Source organism: Capsicum annuum, chromosome 5 (genome assembly GCF_002878395.1).
Source record: "Capsicum annuum cultivar UCD-10X-F1 chromosome 5, UCD10Xv1.1, whole genome shotgun sequence".
In the NCBI taxonomy this organism is placed as follows: domain Eukaryota; kingdom Viridiplantae; phylum Streptophyta; class Magnoliopsida; order Solanales; family Solanaceae; genus Capsicum; species Capsicum annuum.
The window spans coordinates 21,407,957-21,425,331 of NC_061115.1; the positions used below are offsets into that span (position 1 = coordinate 21,407,957).

Here is a 17,375-nt window from a genome sequence, read left to right on the forward strand (position 1 = left end):
TATATTTTAGTATTGAGGAATGAATTGCCTGCCTTTGATAACATTAACAATTAATTTAGAACATTGTCTTTTTTGTTTATACATACGATCATGTTAATCATTAAGAACTAAGCAGAGTTGATTTTTGTTACAAGATTTGACGTGAAACTAGTAAATAAGTTTCAGCAGATGATAACTTGTCTGGTATTTCATATTTTTCTATTACCATTTTTTTATTTTCATATTGTTTTTGTTGGCTGAGTATTTATATTTTGTAGGATAAAATGGAGGTTGTCATAGCTACTGCCCTTTCGGGATCAATGGATGATTCATCAGAAGATCAAGAACTCGATATAAATCGTATGTACTTTGATATTGTGGGTGGAGCAAAAAAATGATGTATGTATGGATTGGGTTCTCAAGCTTCAACCTTGTATAAAGATATGACATGCAATTTGCCTGTAGTGTCCGATCTTGTTGCCGAAGAGCGCATAAAAATACTTGAGAAAGAGGTGTTGTATATGAGAGAAAGTCAAGAGAGAGTTCTTTAAAAGCGTGTAGAGTTGGAGGTGCAACAACGAGTAGAGCAAGAGGTTTCCCGTTTGAGGCAACAAAGTGATGATCGATTCAAATCTATGGAGGAGCAATGGTCTCGCATGATGAGCGATATGGCATTATCTTCTCGCTCATTTAGTAATCTTATTTTCCCTAATAGGGACTCATCTAATGCTTAAGTGTTTAATATATTGAGATTTTAGCTACTTGAAGTGTCGAGTTGAACATTATCACACTTTTTTGGATAGTTATATGCTTTAAATTTTAAACATTGGTAGATTTTTGCTTATTAAAGTTGTGATTTTGCATTTTTTAATTAACTTCAGACGTTTTTATTATAAATCTTGTATTATGCTATATATAGAGAGAGAGAGAGAGTGTGTGTGTGTGTGTGTGTGAGAGAGAGAGAGAGCATAGTATTTCATAATTATTATTTATTAAAATTAAAAATTCAAATAAAATTTGTGACAGATTTAGTTTGTCACAATCTATCCTAAATTTGTTACTAATATAGGTAAGAGAGTCATATTGTGACTAAACTAGTCTGTCATAAATTATTTGTAACGAAATATATTGTCACAATTGTGGTGACTAGGTTTGAAAATTTATTACGAAAATTATTCTGTCACTATTTTATAACGAAATATTTTGTCAAAAATCTGTTATAAATTTGTGACGGAATTTAAGTCAAATTGAAGAATTTATATTGTGACGGACAGTCTATCTTAGTTTCGTCACAATGATTTTATGACCAATGGTTCTGAGATGCACATTTTTTCATCACAAATCCATCACAATCAATGATTTGTGACAGATTTGTGACTAAAATCTCTATTACAATTTCACCATTTTCTTATAGTGAATTCTATCCTATCATTCATCCTTCCGGACTCCTAATAGAATTATAGCATGTATTCTAAGGATCGCGAATCCTTAAAATAGTGATAACAAATATTAATAAACAACCAACAATGATAAATAATCAAAACCAATTCAATTAATGACAGGAGTACTCATGTTCTTGGCCTTAACCTTGAAAAGGGGCGTTTAGCCACTCATGGACATACACGTAATCACAACCAATGAATCCATGATATAATCCAAAACAAACTAAAATAAAGGGAAACAACCCCTAATTGAAGTGTGCTCAATCGTGTTTCCATGCCCCAAGGTTGTTTAAGGTGTTTACAATTGAGTTTAAGTATCCTATTTATAGGAGGACAAGCCTAAGGTCGTTCAAGGTGTTTATAATTGAGTTTAAGTATCCTATTTATAGGAGGACAAAGCTGCCCGAGTTTAACATAGAGGCATGTCATGCCAATATCGCGCCATCTAGATAGCATGGCACGGCCTAATCACAATGAGCTACTGTAATTTGCATCTTAGAATTCAGCTAAGGACGTGCCACCACCTTACCGAGGCATCTAGGCAGCCAATGACTCAAAAATGTCCAAGTTTGCACAAGTCTCATGTGTTTGTCCTTCTAATCCAAGCTTTGTGGTGTTGTTTCTACTTAATTTCCAGCTTGTTTACCAACTGCACATCATCTTGATCAACTCAACAAGCATCCTAAAACATTATCAAACACCACAAATTAGAGCTCAAAACAACATACAATTCAAGATGATGAACTAGTAAAGAACATAGCTCAAGCTAAGAGTACTAGTTTTGTCCTTTGATCCTTAACTTAGTGTTTTGGCTCCAAAATCATTATGAACACACCTCGGACATTGACATTACTTATCTTGACACTTAGATGCTCATTTGTACAAGAATTAACTCATTAAGCACAAGAGAAATCCTCAGAACTATGCTAATTAAGGCCGGATAACTATACTTAGGTACATAAATCCTCCTAAGATCAATGCGTTAGTAAACTTTTACCAAATTATTCTCAGAAAGTAACTCCTTTATGAGTTGAAATCCAACATAAATGAATTTTACTTTATAGCTACCGTTCACCTCACGTGAAGTTTAGCTCGATTAAAACACCATGCTTTTATTATAAAGGAACAAAACAAAGAGGAGTGTTCCACTTTAAAAGAGAAGAAATGGATAAAACACGCGGCATCTCTGGTCATCTTCACAAGATTTATTTCTCTGAATGACCGAAAAGAGAGTTGAACTCTCATTGTTTCCGCATATCATTGTGCGAGCTGGATATGAACCATTATAGATATATTGTCAATGAATTTACCATCCATCCCCATCAATCACTTAGGATATATACCCAAGAAGTACAAAGATTACAATATAGAAATTATTTATTAATAAATATTCAGTATGTTGTATTAGAAATAATTAAATAATATGTATATTTGAAAATATGTTTTCATTTTCTTAATTAACAAAATAAAATACTACTTGTTAATATATACACGAAGGGTTATTCTTGTCTTTTGATAGCTTTAGTTTATGTATTGCTAATTCTCCACGTTTCTTTTTTCATATTAGAAGTCACCTTTTATTCAAATTGGTTAGCAATTAATCGTTTTGATTGACTTTTTTTTTTTATGTAAATGATAAATAGAAAAATGGTAGAAACAAGAACAAGTAGTGCAGTAGGTTCTTATTTCATATTATATCTCACATATATTAGATTATTTTTTTAGGACAACCAAATAAAGTATCACACAATCTATGGGGTCGTTTGGTAGAGTGTATTAAAATGTTAATGCATGGTTTAATGTGTATTAGTAGTATCTTATTTGGTATACCTTTTTACCCTATGTATTACTAATGCAAACATTAGTTATACACTTTATTGTGTATTGAGGTGCGTATTACTAATACCTCATAATCCATGACATTAGTAATGCAATGAATCTAATGCATACATTAACATGTTTAAAGACCCTATTACCCCTCAAAAAAAAATTTCATCTTTTCCAACATATATATTGAGGGTATTATGTAAAAAAAAATAAAAAATTAAATGATGTAATTCATGTTTTTTTAACACATCGAATCAAACACTGCATAAGAAAAATATAAGCATAACTAATGCAAGCATAACTAACACAAGCATTACTAATACAAGCATTATTAATACACCATATTTTGTATTAGTCTCATACACTCTACCAAACTACTCCTAAAAGTATAAATAATGCATAGTTTATGTAAACAACAAACACAAATAAACAAATTTAATGCATGTATTATATTGGCTTGTGCACCAAACCAAACAAGCCCTTTATGATTTACGTGTTTTGGAATAATTTCTTACAACTATATGACTCCAACTTCTATGTCATTTTACAATAAAAATAATTTATTAAAACTTCGTGATTTATATTATATATACAAACTTACATCGGAATAATTGGCAAAGAAGAAATTTTGCAAAATTATTTTGCCAAATACCCACTTAATTTATTTTTGATTTATTTTTTAGGTTTAGGGTGTAAAAAAAGAAAAAAGTGGGGCCTACACGTGGGCCAAGGAACCAATTCATCATTTATACAACTTTACAAATTTAATATAATGCACCTAACCCCCTCTATTTATTCCAATATCCAAAAAAAAACTCTCTCTCTCCTCTTTAATTCTCAACTCCCGCTTTCAAACAACTTATCCCAAAAATACCATTTTCGGACGTTCTTCGCCTGCAGCTGCTAAAGGGGCGTTGTTGCCTCGCAAGGTTAGTTAAAATCGAGTTTCAATCATTTCTAGATCCATTTAAATGATTTTTGTTTTTGCTAATCGATTGGTAGTGATGTAGGATTTTTTTTTTGAATTTGGTGTTTTGATTTAATCGTGTTTTTTTTTAGCAACGAAGTGTTGAATGGTGGTATAATTGTTGTTTGAAGAGTTATTTTGGCATTTTGATTTGAACAGCGTCTTGTTTCTGTCCGTAGACCCGCGGTCTATTCGTAGACCCGTGGTCTATGAAATGAGAATGCCCTAGATATATTTCAATTTTCAGACGTATTAAATTCTTTTAAAACATGATTGCTGAAATAGTGAAAATTGAAATATTAATAGCTAATTAGTTTGATTAGGTGCACTAGTTTGATTTTTAGCAATTGTTGTGTTTTGATATTTTGCATGTTCGATTTTGATTCAATTATTGTATGTTTGTGTAGTGAACTGTTTAATGGTGGGGTGTTTGTTAATTTTTTTTTTTTTTTTGGAGGGGGTTCATTTGATCATTGAGTTATTTCTGTTGATAGACATGTGATCTATGAACTGAAAATGGAATATTTGTTCTTTAGATGTAGACTGTGTTGAAAATGGGTAGAAAAGTTATTATTCCTAAAAATAAAAACGATACCACTAGTAGTAGTAGAAAAAGAAGAGTTGCGGCAGTTGAAAAAGTGTCAAAAAAGAAAGAAAATTGAAGAGTCGGTGTCCGAATCAGATTCGGAGTTAAAGGAGATAAGCGACTACGTCGATTCTAGTGAAGATGTTGCCAAGCGGAGTGTTAGTGGTGACAGTGAAGAGTACGAGGGAAGTGGGAGTAATAGTGATGATGGGGATAATGATTCATTTTCCGTGCCATATCTTTCAAGGTGCATTTCCGTAGAGAGGTATGACCTTCGAATGATAATTGACGAGGTCGGATCTTTCCTGGCAAAGATATCGATCAGATCAAGAATGGCTGCTTATCGAGAATTTAAGCAAATTCTTGTCGATCAAGAATTGAAGAAAAGATTCAAGCGGTCCTATTTTGGACGCCTGAGAAACCTGCCGGAACATCTCAAGTTCAATGGGCAGTTGGTCCATTATTTGCTGTTGCGACGCGTTAAGAATGATAAGATATGTCATGAGATGTGGTTCTGCCTGTCTGTTTTAGCTTGAAAGAGTTTTGTTTGATCACGGAGCTGAGCTGCTCATCATACTCCAGTGAATCAAAAATGAAGAAGGTGTTAGCAAAGGGGGACAATTTTTGTTTTAAGTTGACCAAAAACAAAAACATTATGGCGGACAACTTGTTACACCTGATCAGAGGGAATAAGCTGAACGAAGACCAGAAGTTAAAGTTTTTCTACTGTGGTTCTTGCACACCATGTTGCTTGCGAAAGATTCGACGAAGTTTGTCGACACAAAACTGATTCGAATGGTCGACTCTTTGAGTTTCTTCGAGAAGTATCCGTGGGGGAAAGAGACATTTCAACTGACCATGGACTATCTGAAGAAGAAAAGTGACCTGAAGAAGCAGAAGGAAGTATTTGATGAGAAGCAGAAGGCATCCTATGCTCTATTCAGATTTTCCCAGGCATTCATGGTATCTACCATAAACCCTTTAGTGAGTTTATCGTAGATTATCATTTTATTTATACTATGTCATAGACTCATAGTTATTTTTTTCACTGTTGTACTGCGTACAGATTTGGATCTATGAGGCCTTTCCTCATCTTGGAGAATTTGCTGGAAAATCAATGGATGAGCCCTTACCCATCCCCCGCATCCTTAGATGGCACACTTCAAAAAGTGACAAGATAATCGAAAGCGACCATTCAAGTATAAAGGAAAAGTTACCAAGGTATGAACTTATTTTCTATAATCAATAATAGTACCGTTTTATCGAATGTTATGTAATTGATAATTGATATTTGGTAGAACGTGCACCCGCACATCATCCCTACTATTCATAAGACGAAGATGGATTACATCATTACGTTTGAGCCATATACGGACGAGGTGAAGAATAACATCCTCGATGGCTTGAAGAAAGAGTTAGAAGGGGTGACTGTCCTCACTTCAAATGAGAACAGTAATAATGACGGGGATTTGGGTAGTAACCCCGTTGGAGTACGCATTAGTGATGATGATTCTCCGAGCACCTTCAGAGATGCAGTGGGAATCTCGTCCCCCAGGGATTTTCATAAGCGTGTGGCTGCGCTCGAGGAAGTGGTGTTGGATATTGTTGCCTATATCAAAGAGAAAAGAATGAAGAAAAAGGAAATTGATGAGCGACAACATGAGCGAGGTAACTTTATTCATTAATAGATGTTGTTAATGAATATTCAGCTTTAAATATCAGTAACACTTTGTAATATTATGAAATAGTACATGTGCATGAATTGGAGAGGAATGAAGGAGGAAAAAAGAGCAAAATGGATGAGTTGGCCGCTATTGTGGCAGCAGAGGAAAAAGAAGAACAAAAGAAAGATGGTCAAGAAGATAAGAGCCAAGAAGAAGGTGGAACAGTAGCAGCAACAATAGAAGAAAAAGAAGCAGCAACAGATGAACAAGGAGGTGCGTAAAAAGGGAAAACTGTTGAAGAAGAAGCTGACAAAACTGACAAAGAAAAAGTTGAGCAAGAAGCAGCAGGTGAATGAAAAGAAGAAGCTGAGGAAGAAACAGTTGTTGAAGCTGAGGAAGAAACAGCTGCTGCAGGTGAAGTAAGAAAAGAAGGTGTGGAAGAAAAGGAAACTGAAGAAGCAGTAGCTGATGCACATGCTGAAAAAGAAGAAGACAATGAAAAAGCAGCTGCAATTATTGAGAAAAAAAAAGTTGAAGCTGTCCAAACAGATGTGGTCATGGACATTGTTGATGAAATCAACAGTAACACTTGTGTTGATGAGGAACTTAGGGAAAGAGACATTTAAATGCTAAGATGTTTAATTTGTTGTTAAATAATGAGTTGTTAGGAAGGATAATTTTTTTTTATTTCACAAATATGAAGTTTGAAGGATCTGGTGGTAGGATATGACAATTATTCTTTTATTTTATGAAACTTGTTATGATTCTGATGATTCTGAGCTGAATCTGTTTCTATCAAACTGATTTGTGGCATGAAATTTGAATATGCAGGGTGTGGTCATAGTTGATACATTGTATGCTTGATATCATAGAATGCATACTTAATATTCCATATACCGTATGCATAGTCTATCATTACCCTGCTGGTCGAATTTAAGTTGACGTGTTGTTTAATCGACTATTGTTTTATCAAAAATAGTATTTAACATTATGCAAAAGTAGAACTATTATTATTTATTTAATATCACTACATCCATGTTACACTTTTCCAAAGAACGAATACTAGCATTATAGCACATAACATTATTTTTAGGACATTCTCTCTTTCTTCGGCCAAAATCAATTTTTTTTAGTTGATCCCTCTCTATTTGGGTGTCATGTAGCAATAGTTTAAAGTGATCCCTCTGTTTTTCGGCTTCTTTGAACAAAGTCATGAGAAAATCTTTATTTTCTTCGCATTTTTGGAGCCTTTGTAGTAGATTAAATTTTGCCAAACCTTGAAAATTTGATGTCTCGAATCCCGGAATAAACGTTGATGGACTGGATGGAGGTGATAGCTCATCAAGCCATTTGAAAATTACATAGGAAAAAAAAATTACATAACCATTAACTTAACTTTTTAAAAAAAACACGCATACCTCACCTTTGCAATTGCACAATTATAAAATTTGCGACCTGGATTTAAATCTGTGCGTGACGTCCTCAAGACAACTGCATTCCCACAATGAAAAATTAGAGTATTTTTAGAATTGGATATTGAGATGCTTGCGACATTGTAAAATATTTAAAAACAAAATAAAGTTGATGAAATAAAATAAGGAGGGATGTACACCTTATATATGAAGTAAAAACAAAGTGTTCACACTGATGGCTTACAAAAGTAGCCGTTTTTTACCGTTGGAAAAGTAATTTTTCTCTTTTGAACTGGTGGTAATACTAAATAGACTGTCGTAGATCATGACCTATGTCACCCATCGATTTTTATAGTTTACCATATACTTACACCTTTATTAGTGCATCGACTAATATCCTGATTATGCGTAGACTACCGTGATCTATGTACACATCTATAGACCATCACGTGGAGGTAGTTAAAAAATGAATAATTAAATTAAAAACAAATTTAAATAGATAATAGTAACATGTTTTGGGGCTGGTGGAAGAAAATAATTAAATATAATATGATTTAAATAGATAATCACATGTTTTGGGGCCGGTGGAAGAAAACAATTACATTAAAAATGATTTAAATAGATAATCTTGGACTGGTGATGACACTTAATAGACCGTCATAGATCATGAACTATGTCATTCATCGATCAGTATAGTCTATCGTAGACTTACACATTTATTATCGCATCGACTGATATCATGATTAGGCGTAGACCACGATGATCTATGTACAAGGTTATAGACCATCACTTGGATGTAGTTAAAAATAATTAAATAAATTATAAATAAATATGGTGTGAATTTCTACACATGTGAAGGAGTGTAAACAAGTCACATAATCATATTAGAGCTTAGACAAACTAGGGAGGGTGAATTAAGAAGTGTGTGGATAGGTAGTGGTTGAATGCTCAATATCGTAAGAGTAATGTTTAAACAAATCACAAAACATGTGATTATCTATTTAAATCATTTTTAATTTAATTATTTTCTTCCACCAGCCACATAACATGTGATAATTTGTTTTAATCTTTTAAAATTAAATTATTTTTTGAAAATCTGTTGTTATTTGTTTTAATTTATCCTATGATCCATCGATTCATGTAGTCTACAATCGACTAATATGTACAGTCAACGAAATACTTTGTATAAAATCTAAATATTAGATTTTACTCTTCAGAACAAACATGGCAAACACACAATGTTAAAAGAAACTGAAACATAGTTGTATTAAAATTGTTCATTGCATTACATAATAAAATTTACATCAAAAAGGGGAAAATGGAAGAAGTTTTCTTCTAACAAGATCCTACAAAGAAAGCTTCTTCAGCAATAAACAAATCAAAACAACTTTAAAACATATACTAAAATAAAATAATTAAACTAAATTATGGGGATGGTGGGGGGGTGAAGTAGTCAGGGTCTTTCATTCAGAGCCTTTCCAGAATTGCCCTCAAGAAACGAGCAATTCGACGAAGCTCCCGCTCCAGGTAGATGCGGTCTTGACCCAGCCCGTAGAAAAACCGGTCGAAATCATTCCTTAGGAGGAGGAGGTCGTAGTGCCTCGGAGGAACACGTCTGATGGGGCGCAGGGGTATCCTTCTTGGAGGCATTTTTTTTATTTGGGTGAAGAAGAAGAAGAAGAGACGATTTCTGATATTTTCAATTTAGGGAAAACTGAAAGGTTGCGTAGAAAGAGGGTCTGTACTTATAGACCTATAGATTGCGTCCGTTCATATATCCACCCAATGGTAGGTCGACGTGTCTGACAAGAGAAAATATTTCGTATGCGTATACCAGTTATTTTTCCTCATGAAGAGACGTTTTGTGCAGCTTTTTAATAAATGGGAACGGGAAAAAAGAGAAATAATGATTCATTGCATCGATTGGAGAGATAAGCCGAGAAAATAACCAACATAACGTGTTAGATCAGCAACAATATAATCAATACATAATATTTTATAGACCATATATTATATATACCATAAACTATAGATAGTCTATCGTAGACAAAGCTTTAGGTCGATAACAACTAAACATTAAAATCTACAGAAATGCACATTCATCCCTCAAAACAGTAGCTTTACAACTGAAGCTAAAAAAAAGCCTATTTATGATTTGATGCTCATTCTACACGTGGTTCTTTTGTGTCCGAATTTCTTGCCTAGTGAACACCTATTCCTCCTTTTGGACTTGAATGTCTCACCGACGCCCTTAGTGCGTTTGACTTTCTTTCTTCCAAGTTTGGGATCATACGGGGGTGGAGAAATTTTGGTGTCTACCAATTTTTGTGGCACAGTCCATTCAACCTCCGGAGGGACCATGTTAATTGCTTCTGAGTATGCGAGGAGGTAACTTTCAGCTTTATAAATTGGCGAAGAGTAATCGTAGATGGAGTTACCATAATCTTCGCCATCGCCGTACTTTTCTCGCAAAGCTGTCATCACATGTTCGCACGGCATTTTCACCAAGTCAAATTTCAGCTCCTCTCCAAGAGATTGACCTTGGCAGTAACGCCGTTGCCGAACACCATATACTCGTCGAGAACCCCGTTTGGATTACCCACATACAAGAAATTGCTCCCACTCTTATTATCTATTAGGATCCTTTCCACAGAAGGCACAAATATGTTCTCTTTACCACCGACAAATGCATGCCGCTCCCTAAAATTTTTACCAAATTTTTTAGCAATTGAATTGAATATGTACGACACGGGGTACTCTCATTCATCCATCAAAATCAAGTTGAGCGACTCGGCAATGTTTGTGGTCATCACGTCGTACCTATTGTCCGAAAAGTGTGCTCTACTCTATTTTTTAAAACCAAGCACATTTTCAAGGACATAAGCTGCCTCGGGGCATTTACTCTTCAATTCCACAAAATTATTGCTAAACTCATCAAAGGAATAAGCCTTTGCCGCGGCGTAGAATAGATAAAGATGTTCTCTGCAATGTTGATTTACGCAAAAAATTTCAGCGAGGTGCCTCATGCAAAGTCCTTGATGTGCACGACTGTATACACGGGAGAAGGCATTGGCAATGCTAATGTGCCTGTCGGAGATGACGCATAGATCTGGTTCATCTTCTATAATAGACTTCAGCTTCTGGAAGAAGAAGGACCAAGAAGTATCGTTCTCTTTATCGACAAATGTGTGCCATCAACGGCAATTACCTTCCTCATGTGGGCATATCCTCATATGCAAGCTCCGAATTCTAAGAAGTAGTAAACGAACAATCCATCCATCCGGTTTACCATGATAGAGTAAGAAGACCCAGGATTTAATAACCCCACCATGTGGAAAAAAGCCGGCAAGGAAGCATATCCGTGCTCCGATGTCCCATGAATGATGTTCTTTTCAATTACACTTCCTTTCCAACACATCCAATAGCTTGCGTTGCAACGCAACTCCTTAAATACAATTCTTTGAATTTTTCTTATGCTTGGACCCTTACCATCCCGAAAATAATTTACGCTTACTGAAGCAATCAATTTAGATGAGACTTTTTTGTGCCTGCGGGTGGCATTTTCAATGTCGCACGTGTGCATCTTGACATACTTGTATATGCAAAATGTATTCGAGGTGTCGTACTTTTTTGCCCGCAACAGCTAACCACAACCACGAGATAAGCATTGCGCCTTCATCAATTTCATGCAGCTCTTCTCCATATAATAATCAAAAGACTGCCTCACCGCTGTTGGGTCTAGTTGCATTTTCAGCTCTTTTTTATTGATGAATGTTCGACCACAACAGAAATTGGTTCCGTCGATGAAGAAGTGTCCTGCTTGTGACTCCGTTTCACGGCCTTCTTCGTCATCTTGCGAGTCCGATGAAAAGTCTTCCATATGCATAGAATAATTTTCCATATTAATTGTATCATCGACATCGTTCTCGTAATCATTCAAATCGTCGTCGATCAAATCATCGTCGACTGTTGGGCGCCGCGGTGGGGGTGCTGATGAATTCAGCAGTCCTTCAAAGGACTTCTCAACCACATTTATCCTCAAAATTGGCCTAAAGCCATCTACATCAGCATCCATTATGTACGTCAGCACACGTACATCGCTATTTATGATCGTAGGATTCACCTTTTTCCTAAAATATACTACATAACTAATCATCACGTTGCTCGGCGTGCAATCTAGATCCCTACTCTGCATTACGCTTGCAACAAATTCGTCGTACAAATTGTTGCATCGAACAGGAATGGGAATTTTCACCTTGTTAAATGATCTCCATTTCCAACATTTCAAAGTCTCCACCCATTCTCCCATGAAATCACCAGAAACCAGAACAAATTCTGCAATAGACATCCTAGAATTAAGCTTTGGTCAATGGTAGATTATGCTTATGGTCTATGTCGAATTGTATGCACAGTCGATGACTGGCAAGGACGAGTTGATGACTGCGCAGATTTTCGTACAAATACTTAAAATTGCAAATATTGCTTGTAATCAATGATTGTTGGGTTTATGGAATAAAGAAATGAACTTGGAGTCGCCTGGGCTGCTGTAATGCACTTTCTAAAGTGGTTTTGAGTAGTGTGAGTGATTTAAAGCTTTTTAACAATGGTGGAAAGTGTGTTTGAGAAGATAGGAAACAAATGGGGTAACAATGGATGCAATGGACAAGCTTATGATGTTTGTGGAATAATTTGCAGCTGATCGCCGGAGAATAACGCTGGAAATGTGGTCAAAATCGGAGCTTTTTGGTGGGAAAAATAACGACTTTCTATTTTTAGCTTTTGGAATTATTTTTTTTAATATTTTTGAAAACCTAGATATTATTTTTATATATATAGTGGTGGATGATGGAGTGGGTTGAAGCGTATTATTAGAAACTTGTGGGTGAATTTATTAAGTTGGAAGTATTGGGTTAAAGTGAATTATTATAAAGGTTGGGACTGAAATTGTTAAGTTGGAAAAATTGGTGGTGGGGTGGAATTAAGTGGGTGTTTGGCAAAGGATTTAAAACTTGTGGGTATTTGACAAAATAGTTTGGATAAAGAGGTTTTTTGGCATAAAGGCTCAACTTACATTGAGACCGTTATATAAATTCTCACATCTTTTTATTTTGAATTTTCATAATTAAAGGTGTATTCTACATTCTAACCTTTTTTGTTATATTTATATTAAAATTATTTAATTAACCTCTCGAGTTGAGAATAGTTTTTGTTGGTAAAACTTCACCAGCATATAGTGTCTACACCAAATTATATTAACTAATAATAATTAATTTATCTAATAAAATAAAAATAATATTAGTTGACATGATTTAATTCGGAAAAAATTATATAACTTTATGTCACTGTCTTTTTTTTTTGGATAAAAGGATGATTATTATTAATACTAAGTAGTAGATAAAAACATAGTAGAGTTCATAGGCAACTTAGCAGTTGCAGAGTGAGAGTTAGAAAGTACAAATGGATTCCCTAAGCTAGCTAACTTATTACAAGCAGTTCTGGAGACAAACTTGAAGAGAGTCAGCTTCAATGAAAGACAAAATGGAGCTTGAAGGACTTGTCAAAAACTGCACTTGGTTTCCTGGAAAAGATGCACCCATCTTACACAGCCCATTAGCCACCCTACTTGCTTGCTAAAAGTTGTGGATGAGTACTGAATTCCCCAGTTTCTTCGAGAGTAACCTGCAAGACCAAATAATGGAATAAAACAAAGGTGGAGAAGTGTCAAGAATGAGAAAAAGATCGGTAGAATCAACTTCTACAGTCGGGGAAGTAAATTTCTGTTCACAGCTATTTCAAGGCCTTGATGTAAGGCCAGAATGCACAGCATTTCTGGCATCGCAAAGTCCAGCAAAACCAAAAATCCAATTGCCATTGGAATCGAGGATGACCCCGACAATGCCTCCTCTAGTAGTGAGTTTTTTTATGAGAGCCATCAACATTGAGCTTGTAATACGTAGCAAGAGGTGGAAACCATTTGATATTAATAGCAATAATAGGAGTGTCAGAAGTTGAATCGCAGTCCGTGATAGTTTTGAATTCCAACAGTTTGGCAGTAACAAGGGATGTAGGGAGGAGAGTGGACGTATGTTTATGGACATTGTGGTTTCTATTAGTCCAGAAATGCCATAGGGCAGAAGGAAGAAACTCCAACCACTTATATTGAACCAAAATTCCAAAGAAAGTTCATTCAAAAAAAGATTTGGCTCTAAAATTATAATATAGATTATATATAATCGAGTACTATGTATCAAAGGTCCCGCGCTAGCACGAGCCTAATATATGATTTTCTTTTTGTTTTAATTTATGTGACACAAATAAAATTTAGATAATTAATTATATTTTTAATACTATATTTTTCGATTTTTAAGTTGTTAGCTATTGCAATTTATAATTTTTTTTTACATTTTAATTTATTATTTTAAGTAGTTAGCCATTATAATGTATAATACTCTTAATGTTCAAACTTTTGTGGCATTGATAGTTAATTATATTTTTAAAATAATTTAAATTTTTGATTAATGTGATTTATAATACTTTTTCTTCTATTCCAATTTAAGAGACACTTATATAATTTTGAGAGTCCAACCAAATATTACAATTGAAGTAGCGAAGCAAACATGTCTTAAATGACTCATAATAATCAATTAAAATGATATAACAAAATTGCTATTAAAAATACTTGTAAAAAAAAATTAAGAGGACTTCATATAAGATGTCAAATTAATTTAAAACATCAAGAGTTAATTTATTATTTTATGTCTATTTTACTTTTTTTTATTAAATATTTTTTATATATATATTTAGATGTCTTATAATAATTAATTAGGGGTGATATAGTAAAATTATGATTGAAGTAGTTGAAGCAGACATGCCGTAAATATCTATTTTACTTTCTATTACTAAATATTATTATTTTTAATACATAAAAATATATAATAATTAATTAAGGGTGATATAGTAAAATTATAGTTGAAGCAACTGAAGTAGACATGTCGTAAATGTCTAATTTACTTTTTTTATTAAATATTATTATTTTTAAGAAATAAATAACATATAATAATTAAGTAGGGGTGATATCGAAAAATTAGGGAGCAAGCAGATGGCTGGAAATAGGCATGACAACCATCAGTTGTCTGCTCGCTCGCTCTTCTATATAGTAGTAATAGTATATAAGGTATAAATATGTGTAAACCACATAAATCCCATGTAACATGAAAGTAAAGAAAATTTCTTTAGGTTTTCTCTCTCCCTATTTTATCAAATATACTCATACATTCGTAACTTTATTATACATTGTTGTGATGTATGATAAAACTGTTTTGCCTACAATTAAGGAAGGAGAAATCAAAAAATATCTTTCTATTCCTTAAATTACGACATTAAATACCTAATTAAGTAGTGTATGAGTTAATATAGGAACTGAAATTTTAATTTAAAAAATAAACTCTTAAACATTACTGTTAATATTCATCACTGTTCGAATATGTTTCTGAGGGAAAAAAAAAAAAGTCGGCTTCTTTCTTTCATCACTGTTGAAACATGTTTTTGAGAAAAAAAATAGTCGGATTCTTTCTTGATTTCTGAAAAAAAAAAATGAACATTCTCATATTATTGCGTCATTCCGGTGTCTGGGAATCGAAATTCAGTTATTAACTTTCTGAAATTGGCTGATACGATAGCGATGGAATTGAAAGTGGACGATGTTAAAAAAAATAAAATTAAATACATCATTGATGGTAATTTTTTTAAACTTTACAATAAATTCATTTTGGGTTGTTGATTTACGATCTGGGAAAAAAATCATTCTTCTACATCGTTCTTCAATTATACGAAAATCAATATGAACATCCCCATATTATTGTGATATTCTGCATTCTGGAAGTCAAAAATAAGTTATAAATCCTATAAAAGTGATGCAATTATTATTTCGGAAAGTATAACTTTCTTGAAATTGATTGCTACGATAACAATGGAATTGAATCTCGATGAAGTACGCAAGAAAATTGAAGTGAAATATGTCGTTGAAGGTAATTCTTCTCCAATTGTCATTACGAATGACAATGGAGTGAGAATTTTCATCGAGTTGAAGAAGCAATTTTTTGGATTGGTTAATTTTCCGCTGTGTATTTTTGTTTTCAACAAATCGAATGAGGAAATCGAGTTTGATAGAGAAACGGGGATTGTAGTATGTATGGTAATATTTGTATCAAATGTGTTGAACAAGTTCATGTTTTAATTTTGTATTGTGATAAATGTAATCATAATTTTTCGAATGTATAACATATGATTATACATTCGATTGAATGTATAACATGTTATTATACATTCGATTGAATGTGTAACAAGGCATTATATATTTGAGTCAATGTATAATGAAACTGTGACTGGTCCAAATTTTGTATTTTTTCCAGAAATTATGATTTTTAGAAATTTTGCATAATACAATAACTCGGTGTAAAAAATTGATGCAACTATATATTTCATTATTGTAACAAAGACTGCAAGTGGGTGTTGAAGGCGTCTAGTATGAATCATTCAAAAATATTTGTGGTAAAAAGATTTGATTCGGAGCATACTTGTAGTCTTAGCGATAGAGTGCTGAATAATTGAGTTGCGACAATGAAAACAAACAAAACCATCATGAAAACAAGCAAACAACGGCAGATGTTCAAGCCTTGCTGCAAAATCATAGTCAACCCTGTTGGCCCCTTGATAGTGTCTAGTTTCTGGGCATTTCAAATCCCGCTAGATTACACACACAAATAGCATACACCAAGAATCATTTGAATATCATGCCAACATTGAAGTCGGGATGTGGGGACTCAGCACTTCCAAATGAGGAGGAGGAGGAGAAGTGCCTATTTCCTACTGAAAGTTCATTACTCAAGAAGCAGATGCCTCCACAACACAAATATGCCACTAGCTAAAAAACAACTTAAAGCAACAACGCTTGCAAGTAACACCAAGGAACAACATAAATCTCCAGTAGCAATCAAATAAAAACACAACAGCCTAATAATCCAAGTAAATATGTAATCATAGCACAAATAGATTTTAACAAATTTTCTCATTAAACAACCACCACTTAAAAGTTGTGACGTAAAAGTTAAGAACAACGAAATCTAAAGGTTCCAAAAGCAAACATCCATTGAAAACATATTTACTATTAATAGAAAGTGTTTATAGCATCAGAATACAAGCACTTCTTTGCTCAAAGGCCCAAGCAGTCTCCCTCCTGACCTCCTCCTCCTCTTCAGGTGTGAAGTTATTCTTGATGTTGAAGGTTTTGTGAATCTCCTCTGGAGTCTTTCCTTTGATCATGTCAGCCAGTCTGATAGGTGAGATCTAGTAGGCTCTTGATGTTTAAATAGTTGGCAGCCTGAAAAGTTGTAAGAACAACATCTATTAGAAATCTAAAACAATTTACAAAAAAAAAATCAAACATTTAAAGGTTTTAACTTTACTAGCAGGTTATATTAGCATCTGTAATACAAGAAC

General features: G+C 33.8%; 1 long non-coding RNA gene across 1 annotated transcript; it reads right to left on the reverse strand.

Annotated features, from left to right (window-relative positions):
- Positions 1 to 13,271: 13,271 nt before the first annotated feature.
- LOC124898727 lies at positions 13,272 to 13,979 on the reverse strand. The gene is made up of 2 exons (XR_007055459.1): positions 13,631 to 13,979; positions 13,272 to 13,556 (listed from the first exon to the last, which is right to left on the reverse strand). It is a non-coding gene; the product is annotated as an uncharacterized LOC124898727 (long non-coding RNA).
- Between the last annotated feature and the right edge of the window lie 3,396 nt (positions 13,980 to 17,375).